Here is a 23,704-nt window from a genome sequence, read left to right on the forward strand (position 1 = left end):
ATTCGAGAATTTGAAGAAGAGGTAGTATGCAGTGATGCGCAACCGTTTTGTCTCTCTGAATCTGAAGAGGCGGGTGGGCCAGTGCCTATGGTCAGCAGCACACCTCAGTACGCATCTGATGATGAGACTCAGGTGCCACTTTCTGGTGCGTACTGTGCTGTCGAGACTACCCAGGAGAAGCAGTTGTTTGAAGAGGGTGGTGTAGATGATGAGGTCCTTGACCCATCATGGCGTGAGGGACAGGAAGGTGGTGGGAGCAGCTCTGAGGAAGAGATTCCCCGAACGGCCCAAAAAGGAGGGAGAGGGAGGGGGCAGACTTGGTTGCCTGTAGCCTCCACTTCGGCACCCATTAGGAGCATGGCTCTTCCAAAATCCAAAGTGGGCGCTCCCAAGACTTGCAGTGCCTGGTCCTTTTTTGACACAGTTGCAGATGACATTTGCTTTGTCAAATGCAAGCTGTGTAATCAGAAGGTGAAAAGAGGGAAAAGTGTCAGCAACCTCAATACCACAAATATGTGGAAACATGTGCGGACCAAGCACGTGGTGGAGTTACACAAACACACTGAAGACCTAGGCCAACCTACAGCGCCACCTACCACCTCTTCAGCTCGTGTTGTAGAATCTTCCTCCAGCTCACACACAGCTGGTTCGGCTTCCTCACAGGATCGCCATGGAAGAATCTCTGGCACTGTTGTACAGAGACACAGTGTAATTCCACCCACAGCACCACTTTCCCAGTCATCCTCACACTCCCAGGCCAGTCTACAGCCATCGTTAGCACAGGCATGGGAGAAAAGGCGCCCATACTCGGCAAACCACCCCCGAGCACAGGCTCTGAATGCTGGCATTGCTAAACTACTGGCCCTTGAAATGCTATCATTCAGGCTGGTGGAGACTGACACATTCCGTAACTTTATGGCATTGGCAGTCCCACAATACAACGTGCCCAGCCGCTTTTATTTCAGCAGGCAAGCCGTCCCTGCCCTGCAACATCATGTGGAGGGAAAAATTAAACATGCGCTACAAAACGCCGTCAGTAGCAAGGTCCACCTGACCACTGATGCGTGGACCAGTAAGCATGGACAGGGACGATACCTTTCCCTCACTGCCCATTGGGTAAATGTTGTGGAGCCGGGTACAGATCTTGAGAGTGGCGCTGTACGTGTTCTGCCAACTCCAAGGATTGCAGGAATCCAGTCTGTACACATTGACTCCTCCTCATACTCCAGTTCCTCTGAATCAGCGCTGCAGGAGCCGTCACGGTCTACCTCCACATCGACCCGTGAATGGTTACCTGTTATGATGACCGATATGAGCACAGCTGTGGCCAAACGTCAACAGGCCGTATTAAAATTAATTTCTTTGGGGAATCGAAGCCACACAGCGCAGGAGCTCTGGAATGCCATCAAGCAGCAGAGTGACGTGTGGTTTGTGCCAGCGAATCTCCAGCCAGGCATGGTAGTGTGTGACAATGGCCGAAATCTGGTGGCAGCTCTGGGCCTAGGCAACCTCACTCACATCCCATGTCTGGCACATGTGCTCAACTTGGTCGTGCAGAGTTTTTTGAGGGACTATCCGGATCTTGATGCACTGCTTCACAAGGTCCGCATAGAGTGCGCTCACTTGCGGCGTTCCAGCAATGCAAGATCACGCATTGCAGCTCTGCAGCGCCGATTATGTCTTCCGGAACATCGCATCATATGTGACCTACCCACCAGGTGGAATTCAACGTTACATATGTTGGAGAGGTTGTGTGAGCAGCAGGCAGCAGTAATGGAGTACCAGCTGCAGCAGGCGCAAACAAGTCGCAGTGCGCGCCGTTCACACTTCACCACCACTGAGTGGGCCTCTATGAAGGACATATGCCACGTTTTGCGTGCCTTCGATTATTCCACGCGGATGGCGAGTGCAGATGATGCACTAGTCAGCATGACTATCCCCCTTATCTGCCTGCTTGAAAAAACACTGCAAGCACTAAGGGACGAGGTTTTGGAAGAGGTGGAGGATGAGGAGTCACAAATGCCATCTGCTTCTCTACAGTCTGCGCAACGTGGTTCCTCACAAAGGCCTAGGCAGGGGACACTTTGTGAGGAGGATGAGGAGGAGTCAATGGATGAGGAAGACATCTGTCCAGAGGAGGGAGGTACACAATGCTCTAGTAGTCAGTATCTAGAGCGAGGGTGGGGTGATGCAGAGCAGGCAGAGATCACGCCTCAAGCAGGGGACAGCGTTTCTTGGCCAGTTGGCAGTCTGCAGCACATGGTTGATTTCATGCTGCAGTGCCTGAGAAACGACAGCCGCATCGCCCACATTCTCAACACGGCTGATTATTGGGTGTCCATCCTCCTAGATCCTCGCTACCGGGACAACTTACAAAGCCTCATATCACCGTTGAACCGGTAGCGTAAAATGCGGGAGTACCAAGACGCACTGGTGCATTCCATCATGTTCTCCATTCCAACCGAGAGCAGTGCTGCTAGTGCTTTACAAAGCAGCTCAGTGCGTCGAGGCAGTGGAGGAAGCTCTGCACAAAGAGGGAGCAGAAGCAGCGCCTCAGCACAAGGCAAGACCAGTATGGCCGAAATGTGGCAAAGTTTTGTGTCCCCACCGCCACAAATGTCTACACCATCACAGACGGCTCCAGTCAGCAGGAGGCAACGTTTCCGTCAGATGGTGACAGACTACATGTCTTGCCCTCTTAGTGTACTCCCAGACGGCTCTTCTCCCTTCAAGTTTTGGGTCTGTAAGCTGGATACATGGCCAGAGCTTAGTCAGTATGCACTGGAGGTGCTAGCTTGCCCTGCTGCTAGTGTATTATCGGAACGCGTCTTTAGTGCCGCAGGTGGTGTACTAACAGACCGTCGCATGCGACTATCCTCCGATAACGTTGACCGGCTTACTTTTCTCAAAATGAACAAGGCCTGGATCTCTCATGAATTTGCCAGTCCTCTTCCAGAATAAATAATTGGTTGGCAACAGTATCCAGGTCTCCTGTTCTGTTCATGTTTCTACCACCTGAACTGTAATCCCTGAGCTCCAACACCGCCAGTTGGCGCTCGGAAGTGCCGTCTGCACAGTCAACACTTGCTGCCGTGTTATTGGGGTTCGGTAACGTCAGCTGTTCCCCTGCTGTACGGACGGCAATTTCTCCTGCTTTGTCCACATCCACTGTACTACACATTTTAAAGTTGCTCCAATTACACCTCTGGCTCCTCTGTTTTCATTCTTATCCCTGGGCTCCAGCACCGCCAGTTGGCGCTCGGAAGTGCCGTCTGCACAGTCAACACTTGCTGCGGTGTTATTGGGGTTCGGTAACGTCAGCTGTTCCCCTGCTGTGTTCACGGCAATTTCTCCTGCACTGTCCATATTCACTGTGCTACTTATTTAAAACTTGCTCCAATTACACCTCTGGCTCCTCTCTATTTTTATTCTTATCCCTGGGCTCCAGCACCGCCAGTTGGCGTTCGGAAGTGCTGTCTGCACAGTCAACACTTGCTGCCGTGTTATTGGGGTTCGGTAACGTCAGCTGTTCCCCTGCTGTGTTCACGGCAATTTCTCCTGCTCTGTCCATATTCACTGTGCTACTTATTTAAAACTTGCTCCAATTACACCTCTGGCTCCTCTCTATTTTTATTCTTATCCCTGGGCTCCAGCACCGCCAGTTGGCGCTCGGAAGTGCTGTCTGCACAGTCAACACTTGCTGCCGTGTTATTGGGGTTCGGTAACGTCAGCTGTTCCCCTGCTGTACGGACGGCAATTTCTCCTGCTTTGTCCACATCCACTGTACTACACATTTTAAAGTTGCTCCAATTACACCTCTGGCTCCTCCGTTTTCATTCTTATCCCTGGGCTCCAGCACCGCCAGTTGGCGCTCGGAAGTGCCGTCTGCACAGTCAACACTTGCTGCGGTGTTATTGGGGTTCGGTAACGTCAGCTGTTCCCCTGCTGTGTTCACGGCAATTTCTCCTGCTCTGTCCATATTCACTGTGCTACTTATTTAAAACTTGCTCCAATTACACCTCTGGCTCCTCCGTTTTTAGTATTTACCCTGGGCTCCAATACCGCTAGTTGCTGCTCAGAAGTGCCGTCTGCACAGTCAACGCTTGCTCCAGTGTTATTGGGGTTCAGTAACGTCAGCTGATCCCCAGCTGTGTGTCCGGCAAATTCTCCTGCTTTGTCCACATCCACTGTACTACGGATTTAAAACCTCCTCCAAATACACCTCTGGCTCCTCTGTTTTTAGTATTTACCCTGGGCTCCAGCACCGCCAGCTGGTTCTCGGCAGTTCCATTGGCTCTTGTACCTTCTGCTACCCATCCGGGTTCCAGTACCGTCAGCTGGTCCTCGGTAGTTCCATTTGCTCTTGTATCTTCTGCTACCCATCCGGGTTCCAGTACCGTCAGCTGGTTCTCGGCAGTGTCTTTGGCAAGGGTACTCCCTCCTGCCCAGCCTGGTTCCAGCACGCCAGCTGTTTCCAGGTAGTGTCAACGTCACTTTGCCTCCAATGCGTTGTCCTGTCGTGTTGCGGTCGGGTTAGCCGACTCTATGGTGCCTGCAGTTTAGGTGACTCCTATGTGGGCTGCGGGATCTGGCAATGAAGGCTGGTTCCATAGTGCCAATAGGACAAGCACCCCCTGTAGGACTGTGGGTTTTGGTAACTGCGGCCGGCTCGCGGCCTTGAACTTTTTTTTACATGGGTACCTTCTGCTACCCATCCGGGTTCCAGTACCGTCAGCTGGTTCTCGGCAGTGCCTTTGGATTAGGTGCCTCCTTCTCGGTATCCAAGTTCCACCAACGTCTGCTGGTCCTTGGTAGTGCTTTCTGGCACAGGTACCTCCTGCTTAGTAACCGAGTTCCAGTAACATCAGCTGGTCCTCGGTAGTTCCATTGGCTCTTGTACCTTCTGCTACCCATCCGGGTTCCAGTACCGTCAGCTGGTCCTCGGTAGTTCCATTTGCTCTTGTATCTTCTGCTACCCATCCGGGTTCCAGTACCGTCAGCTGGTTCTCGGCAGTGTCTTTGGCACGGGTACTCCCTCCTGCCCAGCCTGGTTCCAGCACGCCAGCTGTTTCCGGGTAGTGTCAACGTCACTTTGCCTCCAATGCGTTGTCCTGTCGTGTTGCGGTCGGGTTAGCCGACTCTATGGTGCCTGCAGTTTAGGTGACTCCTATGTGGGCTGCGGGATCTGGCAATGAAGGCTGGTTCCATAGTGCCAATAGGACAAGCACCCCCTGTAGGACTGTGGGTTTTGGTAACTGCGGCCGGCTCGCGGCCTTGAACTTTTTTTTACATGGGTACCTTCTGCTACCCATCCGGGTTCCAGTACCGTCAGCTGGTTCTCGGCAGTGCCTTTGGATTAGGTGCCTCCTTCTCGGTATCCAAGTTCCACCAACGTCTGCTGGTCCTTGGTAGTGCTTTCTGGCACAGGTACCTCCTGCTTAGTAACCGAGTTCCAGTAACATCAGCTGGTCCTCGGTAGTTCCATTGGCTCTTGTACCTTCTGCTACCCATCCGGGTTCCAGTACCGTCAGCTGGTCCTCGGTAGTTCCACTTGCTCTTGTATCTTCTGCTACCCATCCGGGTTCCAGTACCGTCAGCTGGTTCTCGGCAGTGTCTTTGGCACGGGTACTCCCTCCTGCCCAGCCTGGTTCCAGCACGCCAGCTGTTTCCGGGTAGTGTCAACGTCACTTTGCCTCCAATGCGTTGTCCTGTCGTGTTGCGGTCGGGTTAGCCGACTCTATGGTGCCTGCAGTTTAGGTGACTCCTATGTGGGCTGCGGGATCTGGCAATGAAGGCTGGTTCCATAGTGCCAATAGGACAAGCACCCCCTGTAGGACTGTGGGTTTTGGTAACTGCGGCCGGCTCGCGGCCTTGAACTTTTTTTTACATGGGTACCTTCTGCTACCCATCCGGGTTCCAGTACCGTCAGCTGGTTCTCGGCAGTGCCTTTGGATTAGGTGTCTCCTTCTCGGTATCCAAGTTCCACCAACGTCTGCTGGTCCTTGGTAGTGCTTTCTGGCACAGGTACCTCCTGCTTAGTAACCGAGTTCCAGTAACATCAGCTGGTCCTCGGTAGTTCCATTGGCTCTTGTACCTTCTGCTACCCATCCGGGTTCCAGTACCGTCAGCTGGTCCTCGGTAGTTCCATTTGCTCTTGTATCTTCTGCTACCCATCCGGGTTCCAGTACCGTCAGCTGGTTCTCGGCAGTGTCTTTGGCATGGGTACTCCCTCCTGCCCAGCCTGGTTCCAGCACGCCAGCTGTTTCCGGGTAGTGTCAACGTCACTTTGCCTCCAATGCGTTGTCCTGTCGTGTTGCGGTCGGGTTAGCCGACTCTATGGTGCCTGCAGTTTAGGTGACTCCTATGTGGGCTGCGGGATCTGGCAATGAAGGCTGGTTCCATAGTGCCAATAGGACAAGCACCCCCTGTAGGACTGTGGGTTTTGGTAACTGCGGCCGGCTCGCGGCCTTGAACTTTTTTTTACATGGGTACCTTCTGCTACCCATCCGGGTTCCAGTACCGTCAGCTGGTTCTCGGCAGTGCCTTTGGATTAGGTGCCTCCTTCTCGGTATCCAAGTTCCACCAACGTCTGCTGGTCCTTGGTAGTGCTTTCTGGCACAGGTACCTCCTGCTTAGTAACCGAGTTCCAGTAACATCAGCTGGTCCTCGGTAGTTCCATTGGCTCTTGTACCTTCTGCTACCCATCCGGGTTCCAGTACCGTCAGCTGGTCCTCGGTAGTTCCATTTGCTCTTGTATCTTCTGCTACCCATCCGGGTTCCAGTACCGTCAGCTGGTTCTTGGCAGTGTCTTTGGCACGGGTACTCCCTCCTGCCCAGCCTGGTTCCAGCACGCCAGCTGTTTCCGGGTAGTGTCAACGTCACTTTGCCTCCAATGCGTTGTCCTGTCGTGTTGCGGTCGGGTTAGCCGACTCTATGGTGCCTGCAGTTTAGGTGACTCCTATGTGGGCTGCGGGATCTGGCAATGAAGGCTGGTTCCATAGTGCCAATAGGACAAGCACCCCCTGTAGGACTGTGGGTTTTGGTAACTGCGGCCGGCTCGCGGCCTTGAACTTTTTTTTACATGGGTACCTTCTGCTACCCATCCGGGTTCCAGTACCGTCAGCTGGTTCTCGGCAGTGCCTTTGGATTAGGTGCCTCCTTCTCGGTATCCAAGTTCCACCAACGTCTGCTGGTCCTTGGTAGTGCTTTCTGGCACAGGTACCTCCTGCTTAGTAACCGAGTTCCAGTAACATCAGCTGGTCCTCGGTAGTTCCATTGGCTCTTGTACCTTCTGCTACCCATCCGGGTTCCAGTACCGTCAGCTGGTCCTCGGTAGTTCCATTTAATCTTGTATCTTCTGCTACCCATCCGGGTTCCAGTACCGTCAGCTGGTTCTCGGCAGTGTCTTTGGCACGGGTACTCCCTCCTGCCCAGCCTGGTTCCAGCACGCCAGCTGTTTCCGGGTAGTGTCAACGTCACTTTGCCTCCAATGCGTTGTCCTGTCGTGTTGCGGTCAGGTTAGCCGACTCTATGGTGCCTGCAGTTTAGGTGACTCCTATGTGGGCTGCGGGATCTGGCAATGAAGGCTGGTTCCATAGTGCCAATAGGACAAGCACCCCCTGTAGGACTGTGGGTTTTGGTAACTGCGGCCGGCTCGCGGCCTTGAACTTTTTTTTACATGGGTACCTTCTGCTACCCATCCGGGTTCCAGTACCGTCAGCTGGTTCTCGGCAGTGCCTTTGGATTAGGTGCCTCCTTCTCGGTATCCAAGTTCCACCAACGTCTGCTGGTCCTTGGTAGTGCTTTCTGGCACAGGTACCTCCTGCTTAGTAACCGAGTTCCAGTAACATCAGCTGGTCCTCGGTAGTTCCATTGGCTCTTGTACCTTCTGCTACCCATCCGGGTTCCAGTACCGTCAGCTGGTCCTCGGTAGTTCCTCAGCTTTCTTGTACCTTCTGCTACATTTCCAAGTTCAAGCTTTTTGAAATGGTTCTTGGTAATCACTCTGGATCTCCCTAACGAGGACCCTGAAGACGAGGACCCTGAAGACCAACCCTAAGAAGACGAGGACCCCGAAGACAATGACCCTGAAGACGAGGACCCTGAAGACCACCCCGAAGAAGACGAGGACCCTGAAGACCACCCCGAAGAAGACGAGGACCCTGAAGACCACCCCGAAGAAGACGAGGACCCCGAAGACGAGGACCCCCGAAGACGACGACCCTGAAGACCACCCCGAAGAAGACCAAGAAGATGACCCTGAAGAAGTTGACCAAGAAGACAAAGAAGAGAAGACAAGCACCAAGATACAGAAGAACAAGAGACAGAAAACCAAGAAGCAGAAATACAAGAAGCTGCAGAACAAAAAGCGGAAGAACATTAAGCATAAGACTAAAAATCAGAGCAAAAGATAATATCTAAATTATAAGCAGAAGATGACTAAGCAGTGTATGGGGGTGAGTCCGTTCCTCCTCGTGGTGCCCCTGGAAAAGACCTGCTGCTGCAGGCCAAACTGAACGCGGACAAATCCTGTTGAAAATCTTTTGTGACGGGCAGAACGAAAGGTGTAATGTCCAACCTTTTATAGATAACAACTACAGGAATGCCTGTCACAAATAAGAATATGATGAAGAAGAAGAATATGAAGAAGATGAAGAAGTAGAATATGAAGAATGTAAAAAAAAGAATAATACGAAGAAGGTGAAGAAGAAGAAGGTGAAGAAGAAGTGGATGAAAAAGATGCTGAGGATGATGAAGGAGAAAGTGTGGGAGAAGTAAAAAAGAAGGTGAAGAGCATGGAAGTAGTGAAACATAAATATCTGACAAAATATAAAAATACTTAACATAGTTAATATTTCCGTAACTCAGAACATAATAAAAAAATAGTAATTCCTGCTATTCCATTTGACTGGGCTAAACCTCTATGCCTTTATTGTCTCCCCCACCTCCCCCAATACATTCTACATTATTCTTAGTTGTTTTCCTTCATGTAGAAATAACCTACAAGGAAAGAAAGGGTTTATTTTAATTCCGATATTTATGTCCCATTGACTTGCATTGGTTTCCGCTATCGGAATCGGCGATATCCGATACTTTTTCGGTATCGGTCCGATCCAATCCGATCCGATATTTCCCGATATCGGAAGGTATCGCTCAACACTACCTATAACCTAACATGTTGATCCAGAGAAGGTCAAAAACACCATGAGACAGATGCTAATTGCCCCATATTAGGGAAAATTTCTTCCCAACTCCACATATGGCAATCAGACGTTCCGTTGATCAACAACTGATCAGAGATTTTTTTCTATTTAATCTTTATAGTTTATTAAATGTTTTTTTAACTAATATATTTTCCATTCCTCCCCTCCAATATCTCCCCTACCTCCTCGTTCTGTCCTTCCAGATGTTCAAGAAGAGAATAAAAGAGGGGAAAACATCAAAGTACATATTCCGTATAAATATGCCTGTGGCCTTTTGTCTGTGATGTCTCTCCATCCATGGTTGCCATATTTTGTAAAACTGTTAATTTTTAACCAATGTAGACCAGAATATCCAACATATCCAATACTGCAACCATTTGCTTTTTGGGAGGGATCTCAGGACAAATCCATTTAGTCACTCTGGTTTTTCTAGCATAGCCCAACAGTATCATCACTGTTTGCTTAGTCTTACCTAGCAAGCTTTCGAGCTGTTATCTTTCAACAAACATACAGTTAGGTCCATATATATTTGGACAGAGACAACATTTTTCTAATTTTGGTTCTAGACATTACCACAATGAATTTTAAACAAAACAATTCAGATGCAGTTGAAGTTCAGACTTTCAGCTTTCATTTGAGGGTATCCACATTAAAATTGGATGAACGGTTTAGGAGTTTCAGCTCCTTAACATGTGCCACCCTGTTTTTAAAGGGACCAAAAGTAATTGGACAATTGACTCCAAGGCTATTTCATGGACAGGTGTGGGCAATCCCTTCGTTATGTCATTCTCAATTAAGCAGATAAAAGGCCTGGAGTTGATTTGAGGTGTGGTGCTTGCATTTTGAAGGTTTTGCTGTGAAGTAAACATGCGGTCAAAGGAGCTCTCCATGCAGGTGAAACAAGCCATCCTTAAGCTGCAAAAACAGAAAAAACCCATCCGAGAAATTGCTACAATATTATGATTGGCAAAATCTACAGTTTGGTACATCCTGAGAAAGAAAGAAAGCACTGGTGAACTCATCAATGCAAAAAAACCTGGGCGCCCACGGAAGACAACAGTGGTGGATGATCGCAGAATAATCTCCATGGTGAAGAGAAACCCCTTCACAACAGCCAACCAAGTGAACAACACTCTCCAGGAGGTAGGCGTATCAATATCCAAATCTACCATAAAGAGAAGACTGCATGAAAGTAAATACAGAGGGTTCACTGCACGGTGCAAGCCACTCATAAGCATCAAGAATAAAAAGGCTAGACCGGACTTTGCTAAAAAACATCTAAGAAAGCCAGCACAGTTCTGGAAGAACATTCTTTGGACAGATGAAACCAAGATCAACCTCTACCAGAATGATGGAAAGAGAAAAGTATGGCGAAGGTGTGGTACAGCTCATGATCCAAAGCATACCACATCATCTGTAAAACACGGTGAAGGCAGTGTGATGGCTTGGGCATGCATGGCTGCCAGTGGCACTGGGTCACTAGTGTTTATTGATGATGTGACACAGGACAGAAGCAGCAGAATGAATTCTGATGTATTCAGAGCCATACTGTGTGCTCAGATCCAGCCAAATGCAGCCAAACTCATTGGTCGTCGTTTCATACTACAGATGGACAATGACCCAAAACATGAAGCCAAAAGAACCCAGGAGTTTATTAAAGCAAAGAAGTGGAATATTCTTGAATGGAAAAGTCAGTCACCTGATCTCAACCCAATTGAGCATGCATTTCACTTGTTAAAGACTAAACTTCAGACAGAAATGCCAACAAACAAACAGCAACTGAAAACCACGGCAGTGAAGGCCTGGCAGAGCATCAAAAAGGAGGAAACACAGCGTCTGGTGATGTCCATGAGTTCAAGACTTCAGGCAGTCATTGCCAACAAAGGGTTTTCAACCAAGTACAAGAAATGAACATTTTATTTACAATTATTTAATCTGTCCAATTACTTTTGGTCCTTTTAAAAACAGGGTGGCACATGTTAAGGAGCTGAAACTCCTAAACCCTTCATCCAATTTTAATGTGGATACCCTCAAATGAAAGCTGAAAGTCTGAACTTCAACTGCACCTGAATTGTTTTGTTTAAAATTCATTGTGGTAATGTCTAGAACCAAAATTAGAAAAATGTTGTCTCAGTCCAAATATATATGGACCTAACTGTATAATTGGATTTTGTGGTATTAGCATTTTATAGGTATCCTCTATTATGCACAGTACCTGTCATCTCCTGGCATTCTCAAAGTATGTGAAATAATTTCCCTAGTGCACTTTTACATTATGGGTGATGATAATTTTTAGGTTTTCATTCCAATTTTCCCATGCTGAACAGTGAATAATAGGCCTTGTTATAAGATATACAACACTGCTAGTCTGTATGCAGATTTGGGGGATGAGCTGGGGATATTTTTCAATATTCAATTTCACTGATTCTGCTTCAGATTCTCAATGTTGCCCAGGGCCGGGAAAAAGTACTTTGGTGCCCCACCACCCCTGCACGTGATGCCCCTCCACCCACAGACACCACAATGCCCTCCCTCCTCCAAACATGTAGTTAAAATCAATTCAAAAGGTTAATAACAAAAATGGAAGCACATTTTAACCCCTTTACGACCTTAGGATTTTTCGTTTTTGCATTTTCGTTTTTTGCTCCCCTTGTTCCCAGAGCCAAAGCGTTTTTATTTTTGGGCAATATGGCCATGTGAGGGCTTATTTTTTGTGGGATGAGTTGTACTTTTAAACGCCGTTACTAGTTTTACCATATCATATACTGGAAAACGGGAAAAAAATTCCAAGTGTGGTGAAATTGCCAAAAAAAGGAATTCCACAGTTTTTTGTTTTTTTTCTCTTTCCACGTTCACTGGATGCTAAAACTGATCTGCCATTATTATTTTCCAGGTCATTACGAGTTCGTAGACACCAAATATGTATAGGTTCTTTTTTATTTAAGTGGTGAAAAAAAAATCCAAAGGTTGCTAAGCAAAAAAAAAAATGGTGCCATTTTCCGAGACCAGTAGCGTCTCCATTTTTTTGGGATCTGGGGCCGCGTGAGAGCTTATTTTTTGCGCGCCGGGCTGACGTTTTTATTGATACCATTTTGGGGTAGATACAATGATTTGATCGCCCGTTATTGCATTTTATTGCAATGTTGTGGCGACCAAAAAAACGTAATTCTGGCTTTTGGAATTTTTTTCTCGTTACGCCGTTTCCCGATCGGATTAATTCTTTCTTTATATTGATAGATGAGGCGTTTCTGAATGAGGTGGTACCAAATATGTGTATGTAGGGTTTATTTTTTATTATTTTATTTTGAATGGGGCAAAAGGGGGGTGATTTAAACTTTCATATTTTTAAATTTTTTTTTAATATTTTTAAATACATTTTTTTAAACTTTTTGCATGCTTCTATAGTCTCCATAGGAGACTTGAAGCAGCAACTGTCTGATCGCCTCTGCTACATAGAGGTGATGAACAGATCACCTCTATGTAGCATAAATGCTCCTGTGCTATGAGCACCGACCACTAGGTGGAGCTCATAGCGATCTTTACATGACAACCACTGGGGTCTGCTGCAGACCGAGGGTTGTCATGCCCACCCATCAGTGACCCGCGATTACGTGACGGGGTCACCAATGGGCGGGGTAAGTGACGCGCTTCCTGCGCGGCGCTGTTAAATGCCGCTGTCAGAGATTGACAGCGACATTTAACTGGTTAACAGCCGAAGGTGGATCATGATTCCACTCGCAGCTGTTGTGGGCACATGTCAGCTGTAAGAATCAGCTGACCTGTGCCCGGTTCAGTACGGGCTCACTGCCGGAGCCCTCACTGAACCGGGGGTGATGGCCTGGGGCATACTAATACGCCCCAGGCCAGTAAGGGGTTAAAAACAACTTTAATAAAAATAAATAATTAAACATTATGATTATAACTAGCAAATTATTTTAAACAAGTACCAAACACAAACTGTAACTAAGAAGTTACTGACGAATACTGAAAAAGGAACGGTTCAAAGTACAAACAATATATGTAAACTAAGAAGGTGCAGCATAACATTAGAAAAAATCTAAATGTTATTTTCTTTGCTCTGCGCTCTCAAACATCCACAGGACAAGCATTGGAAGAGTCAGTACACTGTACACCTTATTACCACAATGGCCTCCACCATACCAATCTGTGCACTGCCATTGGCTATTTAGAAGTTGATCACTCATAGGCTTGAAAATGACCAATCACAGCTTTTCTTGTATCCTGGGAAAGCACCCACATAAAAGCTATTACCCACTTAAGGATGAAAGTGCTCATTGGTTAGCTCATGACACTGACAGTGCTCACTGGCCAATCAGTATTCCTCTCCCTCCTCAATTACAGATGCGTCACGTCTACTGCAGCAGCCTGCATTCCTAGGATACGTTCCCATAATCAGTTTGTTTAGTTTTTGATGCAGAATTTTTGCAACCATTCTGCACCTTAGTTTACTTGCATTTTTGACGCATGTGTTGAAACACAGGCACAGGAAGTTGCCTAAAGCAAAGAGTTCAACACTTAAACACATACACAGTAACACAAAAAAAATAGATATAGCTAGATAGATGATAGGAATATATTAGATAGAATAGATAGATGTCCTGCAGATATATAAATTCACAAGCCCCCTATATATAATAAACTTGCCCCCTTCAGTGCCTTTAATGTGAAGTTCATTCTACAGCTTTTTATGCTTATTTAAACTAATAAATAAATGACGTGCCCCCCCCCCCCCCTATTTTTAATAATCAGCCAAGGTAAAGCAGACAGCTGTGGGCTGATATTTTAAGGCTGGAAAGGTCCATGGATATTGACTTCTTCCCAGCCTAAAAATACAAGCCTGCAGCCGCCCCAGAAGTGGCACATCACATTAGCTGTACAAATTCTGGCACTTTGCCCAGCTCTTCCCGATTGCCCTGGTGCGGTGGCAATCAGGGTAATGCTTTTTGGGGTTGATTTCAGTTGTGAATAGTCAGCTGGCATCAAGCCCAGGGCTTAGTAATGGAGAGTCATCTATCTGACACCCCCATTACTAACCCAGTAAGTATAAAGATAAAAAAACACACTCAAATATAGATTATTTAACCCTTTAACGACCTTGGATGCATGAGTATGACGCGCCCCCTGGGCCATATTCTTTAGAGGGAATATCCGGAGCCGGATCAGATGGGGGTTGTAGTCTTCCGAGTGGCTGTGACCCGGTCCGTGCCCAGGGTGTCAAACTCAGTTGTATGTGGCAGTCCTACAGATGTTACTAAGTTCTTAATGTCGACTACGCCACCCGTTGTGTTGCGGTCACTGTGGCCGCCGCTGCAGCAGGGTCCGCTGAGGCTGGTGGTGTAGGTGCAGCTTTGGTGATATAACCCCCAACGGGTGGGGTATAGCCTCAGGGGGATCAGGTGCAGAGGATGGGGGTTGTGGTGATGCAGTGTAGACGGCAATCAGAGACAGAGTCGGGTTATGCAGTTTAGGATGTTTACTCACTGCTGATGTTCCGGTCACTCCAGCTTCGAGTGACCTCCCGAGCCGTGCTGCGTCCACCAGATTCTGGATCCAGCCAACCCCCAAATAAGTCCGGAGCGTGACCCTGAGCTCTCCTTCTGTCCTTTCTCTGGCCGTCCCCACTATTGATCCACCCAGGTCCAGCTCCCTCGGGCCTTCTGTTGGGAGACCCTTGGCCTTGGGTTCCCTGACCCTCCACGTGGTATGCCTTCGTGGTGGATGTGGTGGGTGACCGTGGCAAACGCTGCCCACGGTCTCCGGTCTCTGGCTGGGGTGTGTTTTTGCCCCCACCAGCTTGGGTTCCGGTACCCTGTGCCGACTCTTCACCCGGGGATTTAATTTGGGGTCTTAGAGTCCTTTCTTCTGTTTCCCCCTCTGGGTCTCTCTTTCTCCTCTCTCACTCTGGGTCTCTCTTCTCCTCAGCTCGCTGACTTTCTCTCTGCAACTGACCCTGTTCTTAGTTGGTGCCCACCTTATATACACCCTCTATGTGTGAGCTCAGGTGACCAGCACCCAATGAGCTCCTATCTTTACCCAGGCTGCTCCCCCTATCTGCCCCTACACTACTTGGGATGTACCACCCCCCTCCCACTCCAGCCAGGAACAGACTCGGTCGTACCTGCACATTTCTAAGTGGGAGTACCGTCGGCCTGCTCCTCGGAAATGGGATGTGTGTAGTGCATGCAGCCTACCGAGCTCAGTTCCACACTCCTTCCCTACCCGGGAGTGGAATATCACACCTCTGGGTTGAGGTGCAATACCCCTGTAGCAGCCGAATCCTCAGGGTGCTACATTCCCCCCTGGTAAATCACAGCACGTCCTCGGGCTGTAAGACAAAAACATCACAAAACATACAAAAATTTTCATATAAACATAAACATATAAAACATATAAAACTTTATATAAATTAGCAGCATTAAACATTCTCGTCGTCTCTTGTTCCTCCTCCGGTCACTGGGCAACTGTTGACCGGGCAAAGTGCGACAGTTCCTTTCTTTAAGATGATTTAACAGTAAAACCAGTAGGGGGCGCTTTAGGAAGCGCAACTATTTACAAGGGACAGTGTGGCCGCTCTCAGTCCTCGGCCAGTTAAGGAGGGAAAGGGAATGGCTGCTCACAGTCCTCAGCCTGTGGGATTAAGGGTAAACGGGTGAACAGTTCACTCAGCTGGTCCCAACGGGGACTATATTAGCAATAACAGTTTCTTTGTACCCCGATCGGGTAACTATTTACAGCACCTGCTCCGCTGTACTCAACAACGTCTTCCTCCTGCTCCTTCTTTGGGGATCTCAGCTTCAGACCCGTCCGGGTCCTCTTGCTCTTCCTCCTCACATCGCAGCTCCTCCTCTGTCAGGCGATGCACATGGAGGGCGTAAGGTCCTTTGGCACACTTGTGCCGGGTAAAGGTGACCTCGTCCCCGATATCAAGGTCACGACCTCTGTGCCCCTCCGGCAGATGGGACTCCACATCTCTGCGCGTGACAAAGACGTCGCCGGGGGTGTTGTGGTCTCTGATGAAGCCCCACCCATGCTGCAGGTTAAACTTTATCACAGTCCCGGTGGTGCGGGGACTATGCGCTGCACGGGGGTCTCTCCTGGTCCGGCTCTTCTGCTCGGCGCTCCTTATTTGGGCCTGTTGTTCCCGGACCCGCCTCTCTCTCCGCTCCCTCGCAAACTCCTCGAGCTGCTGTCGGCAGCACTCAGCACGCTCCGCTGCAGCTGCCCTGGTTTCTTGAGTGAACCCCATTAGGTCTTCTCCGGTGGGGTCCCACTCAAATTGGGTCTCTTCAAGCGGGGGCGAGATCCTTATCACGGGCTTCGGAGCCGGAATCAGGGGTGCACACATGGCCCCAACTCTCCTCTGGTGCTCCAGTTCATAATATTTCTGGGGCCAGATGAAAGGCTGCCCGTCCGGCCACGTGTGCTGGGCAAACAAGTCCTCTCCCAGACGCGGCACCCTTGGTTTTACGGGCGCGGGCGCGGTGGTGGTGGCGCCCGGGTTGCCCAGGCCTTGCGGCCAGGCCTGGGGCACCTGGAAGGTGAAGGGCACCGTTAGGACGGCGGCACCCTGGGCTACCTGGCCTTGCGGCCAGGCCGGAGGCTCCGCGGAGGTAGGGGGCGCTGTTGGTGATGCGACGCCCGGGAATTCTAGGCCCTGCGACCAGGCTGGTGTTGCTTCCTGTTTTGCCACGCTCGGGGTCGTTGCGCATGGCGTCACAGGGGTCGCGGCGGCGGCTTCCGGTTGGGGCCTAGTCTGCGTCGGTGACATGGCGTTTTCGGGCACAGCAGGGGGACTTTCGGGCTCTGCGACGCGGAGCTGGGGCAGGTACGCGGTTTCCCGGTTTGGGGTATAGACGTCCCCTTTACCTGCCTCCATGCGTTCGGCTCCCTTCTCGGCGCCGTCTCCGGCCTTGGGTCCTCCCGCGCCATCCTCAGAGGCGGTCTGTCTCCTCATCTTGGCTGGCGTGCTCTGGGTCTTGGTTTGCTGGGCCATCTCTCGGCTCCACTCCGCCAATGTCTCTCGCTGTACCCGGGCCATCCTCCGTGCGAGGCCCTCCAGGGCAGTCTGTGCACACTCCCGGTCTCGGGGGAGCTGTGCGAGGACCTCCACTAGGCCTAGTGGGGTCGTGGTTTCCAGCAGGCTCCTGACCAACGGGTCGGTGCTGCTCTGCTCTTCTTCCAGCAGGCTCCTGGCCAGCGGGCTGGTGCTGCTCTGCTCTCCCTCCTCGGTTTCTAGCAGGCTCCTGGCCAACGGGCCGGTGCTGCTCTGCTTTCTCGCCATCTCCGGGTAAGCTCCTCCGATATTCTTCTCCAGGCTTCTTGCCTCCGGGTGCGCTCGCTCTAGACTGCTCCAGGCGGCACCCATCTTTGTTCTCTCCTTTCGTCTCCTCCCACCTCGAGGGCGGTCCCGGGGCCACTTGGTGACTGTCAGCTCCAGGGGCTGTTCTTTCACGCTGACAGACACCTCTAGCATCACAGTCTCTGTTGGTGGGGGCGGTTTCCACTTTTGGCGCCATTTTCGGTCCTGGCCCACGATGGGAGGTGGCCTCTCGCCACCCTCTGGCACGCCCATAATGGCGTCCGCTCTTCCAAGGCGGGAAACCTTTGGAAATGGCGGGAATCGCTTACCAGTGGCGGGAAACTCTGCAGATGGCGGGAAAAAGCTGTTAATGGCGGACAACCGGCGGGAATCGACTGGTGATGGGGTCCGATGGCGGGGACCCTCCGGAACCGGCAGGAGACTTCTTTTTGAGGTAAACTTGCACTTTTCTTCAGGCACGCAGTACCCGGGTGTTGCGGGCACGTAATCCTGCCGACTACGCCAAAGTTGACGCGCCCCCTGGGCCATATTCTTTAGAGGGAATATCCGGAGCCGGATCAGATGGGGGTTGTAGTCTTCCGAGTGGCTGTGACCCGGTCCGTGCCCAGGGTGTCAAACTCAGTTGTATGTGGCAGTCCTACAGATGTTACTAAGTTCTTAATGTCGACTACGCCACCCGTTGTGTTGCGGTCACTGTGGCCGCCGCTGCAGCAGGGTCCGCTGAGGCTGGTGGTGTAGGTGCAGCTTTGGTGATATAACCCCCAACGGGTGGGGTATAGCCTCAGGGGGATCAGGTGCAGAGGATGGGGGTTGTGGTGATGCAGTGTAGACGGCAATCAGAGACAGAGTCGGGTTATGCAGTTTAGGATGTTTACTCACTGCTGATGTTCCGGTCACTCCAGCTTCGAGTGACCTCCCGAGCCGTGCTGCGTCCACCAGGTTCTGGATCCAGCCAACCCCCAAATAAGTCCGGAGCGTGACCCTGAGCTCTCCTTCTGTCCTTTCTCTGGCCGTCCCCACTATTGATCCACCCAGGTCCAGCTCCCTCGGGCCTTCTGTTGGGAGACCCTTGGCCTTGGGTTCCCTGACCCTCCACGTGGTATGCCTTCGTGGTGGATGTGGTGGGTGACCGTGGCAAACGCTGCCCACGGTCTCCGGTCTCTGGCTGGGGTGTGTTTTTGCCCCCACCAGCTTGGGTTCCGGTACCCTGTGCCGACTCTTCACCCGGGGATTTAATTTGGGGTCTTAGAGTCCTTTCTTCTGTTTCCCCCTCTGGGTCTCTCTTTCTCCTCTCTCACTCTGGGTCTCTCTTCTCCTCAGCTCGCTGACTTTCTCTCTGCAACTGACCCTGTTCTTAGTTGGTGCCCACCTTATATACACCCTCTATGTGTGAGCTCAGGTGACCAGCACCCAATGAGCTCCTATCTTTACCCAGGCTGCTCCCCCTATCTGCCCCTACACTACTTGGGATGTACCACCCCCCTCCCACTCCAGCCAGGAACAGACTCGGTCGTACCTGCACATTTCTAAGTGGGAGTACCGTCGGCCTGCTCCTCGGAAATGGGATGTGTGTAGTGCATGCAGCCTACCGAGCTCAGTTCCACACTCCTTCCCTACCCGGGAGTGGAATATCACACCTCTGGGTTGAGGTGCAATACCCCTGTAGCAGCCGAATCCTCAGGGTGCTACAAGTACGTCCAAGGTTGCCTCCCCCTCTTTGATGCAGGCTCCAACGATGTGCCCTCATCTTTTCCGGCACATAACAGCTGATCTAATCAGCTGTCATTTGCCCCTAACAGTCGCGGGTGGAATCGCGATCCACCCACAGCTGTTAACATGTTAAACCCCGCTGTCAAACTCTGACAGCGGCATTTAACATGGGAGTGTCGGAAGCGCATCATAAGACCCACCCATCGGCGCACTCGTCACATGATTGCGGGTCGCCGATAGGTTGGCATGACAACCCAGGATCTGCAGGAGACCCCTGCAGTTGTCATTGCCGATCTGCCATGAGCGCCGCCCAGCGGTTGGATTTCATAGCAGATGAGCACTTTTGTTACACGTAGCAGGGCTGAAACTGTACGTGTAACACAGGCGATCGGATGATTGCAGCTTCTAATCTGCTATGGAGACTATTGAAGCCAGTGAAAAGTGAAAAAAAATATTTTTAAAAATATAAAAAAATATAAAAGTTCAAATCACCCTCCTTTCACCCCATTCAAAGCAAACAATTAAAAAAAATCTAAAATTTACATATTTTGTATCGCCGAGTTCAGAATCTATCAATATGTAAAAAGGATTAATCCGATCAGCAAACAGCGTCATGAGAAAAAAATCAAAACGCAAGAATTACGTTTTTTTAGTTCCCGAACAATGCAATAAAAAACAATAATTGGCGATAAAAACATCTTATCTACCCCAAAATGGTATCAATAAAAACGTCAGCTCGACACGCAAAGAATAAGCTTTCGTTCAGCCATAGATCCCGAAAAATGGAGACACTATGGGTCTTGGAAAATGGCGCCATTTTTTTTTTTGCACTTAAATAAGAAAGAACTTATACATGTTTGGAATCTGCAAACAAGTAATGACCTGGAGAATCATAATGGCAGGCCAATCTTAGCATTTAGTGAACATAGTAAAACAACAAAAAAAAACTTTTGTTGAATTCAACTTTTTTGCAATGTCACCGCACTTTTCCCATTTTCCAGTACAGGATATGGTAAAACTAATGGTGTCGTTCAAAAGTACAACTTGTCCCACAAAAAACAAGCCCTCAGAAGGCCATATTGACGAAAAAATAAAAAGTTATGACTCTGGAAAGAGGAGGAGCAAAAAACGAAAACAAAAAAACGGGAAAACCCAAGGTGGTAAAGGGGTAAAAAAAAAACACTCCCCCACACATTCCCTGGTTGACAAATTTATTAAAAAAATTAAAAAAAGTCATGCAGGTCCGATGTAGTTCAGGGAATCCGACGTAGTACACAAGTGGAAACCTGAAAAACATAAAAGGACAGAAATAAAAACAAAGAGACAATTTATCAACAATTTAATAAGAAAGCAAAGTTCCCAGCTCAGACGTAGTCAACCAGTCCCACAATTTTCCTCGATTACCTAGATCATAGGCTATGGATACCCAGAACGAGGCTCCATAGACTTTGAGCACCAGCCTCTCCCAGCTAACGCGAGACACGGCGGTGACTGATGAGTGGTGAAATCAAGAATACGCACAGAAAACTTCAACATACTCGCAAAGAGAAATTAACATGCTGCGTCTTGGAAAAATGCACTGCAGGTGAGTTTACGCAACGCAAAAAAGAAGCACAGTGGGCATAGGATTTCTATTAACCCCATCCAATGTGCTTTTACTGTAAAACACAGTGTTTTGGACGCAGCAAAAATGTGCTGCATCCAGAATGCTAGAAACATTGATCGTGGCGGCACGTACCCTTAAGGTGCTTTCATATTGCGTCTAGGGTCCCGTCGGGGCACAAGTCCAATCCCCCGGCAAAAAAGGATCCGGAAGTACGCGCTGACAGGGCAACAGACTGTAATGATGCAGACAGAGCGAACGTGTGCACTGCCGTGCATCATTTTTGGGAGTGTACGGTCACCTACAGGAGGCGGACACTCAGACGTAGTAGACTGCATCTGAGTGTCCGCCTCCAGTAGGCGTCCGAATCCCATTTTGCGGACACCCTGGAGGTGTCACTCAGACCGATGCTGCCGCTGGCCTGGTGCCCCTTATTTCTGCTGACTAAACCACTGTGTACAGTAGTCAGTGTTTGAAACACAGTCAGTATGCTGGTTTAGTAATGAATGAATTTACACCAGCATACATTGTCACTCAGAGCTGCTGGTGCTGGTTTCTTGTTAAACTGATGCACTCATCAGCACTGCCATCAGCACTGCTGAATATCAATACTGAATATTGCGCAATAGCAAAGGAGAAAAAAAAAAGAATCTACAACACCAGAATGCACTGTCGCGCTGCATGCATGTTTCTTGTGAACCTGTTGCACTCATCAGAGCTGTCATCAACACTGTCATCAGAGATGTCATTAGAGCTGTCATCAGTGCTGTCATTAGAGCTGTCATCAGTGCTGCCATTAGAGCTGTCATCAGTGCTGTCATTAGAGCTGTCATCAGCGTTATCATCAGAGCTGTCATTAGAGCTGTCATTAGAGCTGTCATCAGTGTTGTCATCAGTACTGTCATCAGTGCTGTCATCAGAGCTGTCATCAGAGCTGTCATCAGCGTTGTCATCAGAGCTGTCATCAACGCTGTCATTAGAGCTGTCATCAGTGCTGTCATTAGAGCTGTCATCAGCGTTATCATCAGAGCTGTCATTAGAGCTGTCATCAGTGTTGTCATCAGTACTGTCATCAGAGCTGTCATCAGCGTTATCATCAGAGCTGTCATTAGAGCTGTCATTAGAGCTGTCATTAGAGCTGTCATTAGAGCTGTCATCAGTGTTGTGATCAGTGCTGTCATCAGTGCTGTCATCAGTGCTGTCATCAGAGCTGTCATCAGAGCTGTCATCAGCGCTGTCATCAAAGCTGTCATCAGTGCTGTTGCTGCCTATTTCGCTACAGGAGAGTACCGTCGGTCCTGGTAATTCTCAGATCTTCTTGATGCCACTTACGTCCTGAGCGCCGGCCTGGGGCATGCCGCAGACTGACTGCTGAATACTGCTTCAGAAGAGCTGAGAAGCAGTGTTCACTAGTCAATCTGCTCCCGGTGCCAGCACTCAGGAAGTAAGTGGCGTTAAGCAGATCTGAGAGATGCCAGGGCCGACGGCACTCTCCTGTAGCGACATAGGCAGCAGCAGTGCTGATGACAGCACGAGTGTGAAAGCACAACCAACATTCAAAAGTGACCAAAACATCAGCCAGAAAGCATTGGTACTGAGATGTTGTCTGTGGTCCCCACCTGCAGAACCACTCCTTTATTGAGTGTGCCTGGATAATTGCCAATAATTTCCATCTATTGTCTATTCCATTTGCACAACAGCATGTGAAATTGATTGTCAATCAGTGTTGCTTCCTAAGTGGACAGTTTGATTTCACAGAAGTTTGATTTACTTGGAGTTATATTCCGCTGTTTAAGTGTTCCTTTTATTTTTTTGAGCAGTGTATACTCTATATATCCCCATCTTGATCCAACTGTAAGGGTTAATCACAGTTTACTGTATTGTTGGAGATTTGTGATGTAATATATGATCTTGCCAGTAGAGGGCAGCGGAGAGACAAGAGTTACAGCGCAGGGATTTGGCAGTTGTTGACTGTTGCTAGGGGAGTTCAAGGACAGTGAAGCTACACATCGTTGGAAAAAGTCTGGATAGAGCGGTGTGACTCTGGATCTATTTTTTGGGACGCGTTGTTCAGCTTGACAAGAGCTGACTCTGTGAGGACAACCAAGGACACAGCATCTTAGGCTAGGCCACGTGAGGCCTCATTTCTAAGGACTTGGAGAAGCCCTGCGTTAGAGAGATTGGCATTCTCTAAGAGATTCCAGTCAGTGTTTTTGATTATTTGGGACTCAGCTCAGCAAGGAATAGTCCACTTCAGTCTTACATCTGAATATATATATGCACATACAGTACAGACCAAAAGTTTGGACACACCATCTCATTTAAAGATTTTTCTGTATTTTCATGACTAAAAAAATTGTACATTCACACTGAAGGCAGCAAAACTATGATTTAACACATTTGGAATTATATGCTTAACAAAAAAGTGTGAAACAACTGAAAATATGTCTTATATTCTAGGTTCTTCAAAGTAGCCACCTTTTGCTTTGATGTCTGATTTGCACACTCTTGGCATTCTCTTGATGAGCTTCAAGAGGTAGTCACCGGAAATAACAATTTGAGCCGATTTTCCATTGAATTTGTTTGCGGACACCATGTTGCATTTGATTCGTAAAAATGAAAAAGTGAAAAAAAAAACACTTTTTCATTTTCACGAATCAATTTGTGAAGCACCTAGGGGGTTCCAAGTGCTCACTATGCATCTAGATAGGTGCCTTGGGGGGTCTAGTTTCCAAAATGGGGTCACTTGTGGGGGAGCTCCATTGTTTGGGCACACAGGGGCTCTCCAAACGCAACATGGTGTCCGCTAACAATTTGAGCCGATTTTCCATTCAACCCCTAGGTGCT

This window comes from Phyllobates terribilis, unplaced genomic scaffold (assembly GCF_046119375.1).
Source record: "Phyllobates terribilis strain yellow unplaced genomic scaffold, ASM4611937v1 Scaffold_11__3_contigs__length_659146591, whole genome shotgun sequence".
Taxonomy (NCBI): Eukaryota; Metazoa; Chordata; class Amphibia; order Anura; family Dendrobatidae; genus Phyllobates; species Phyllobates terribilis.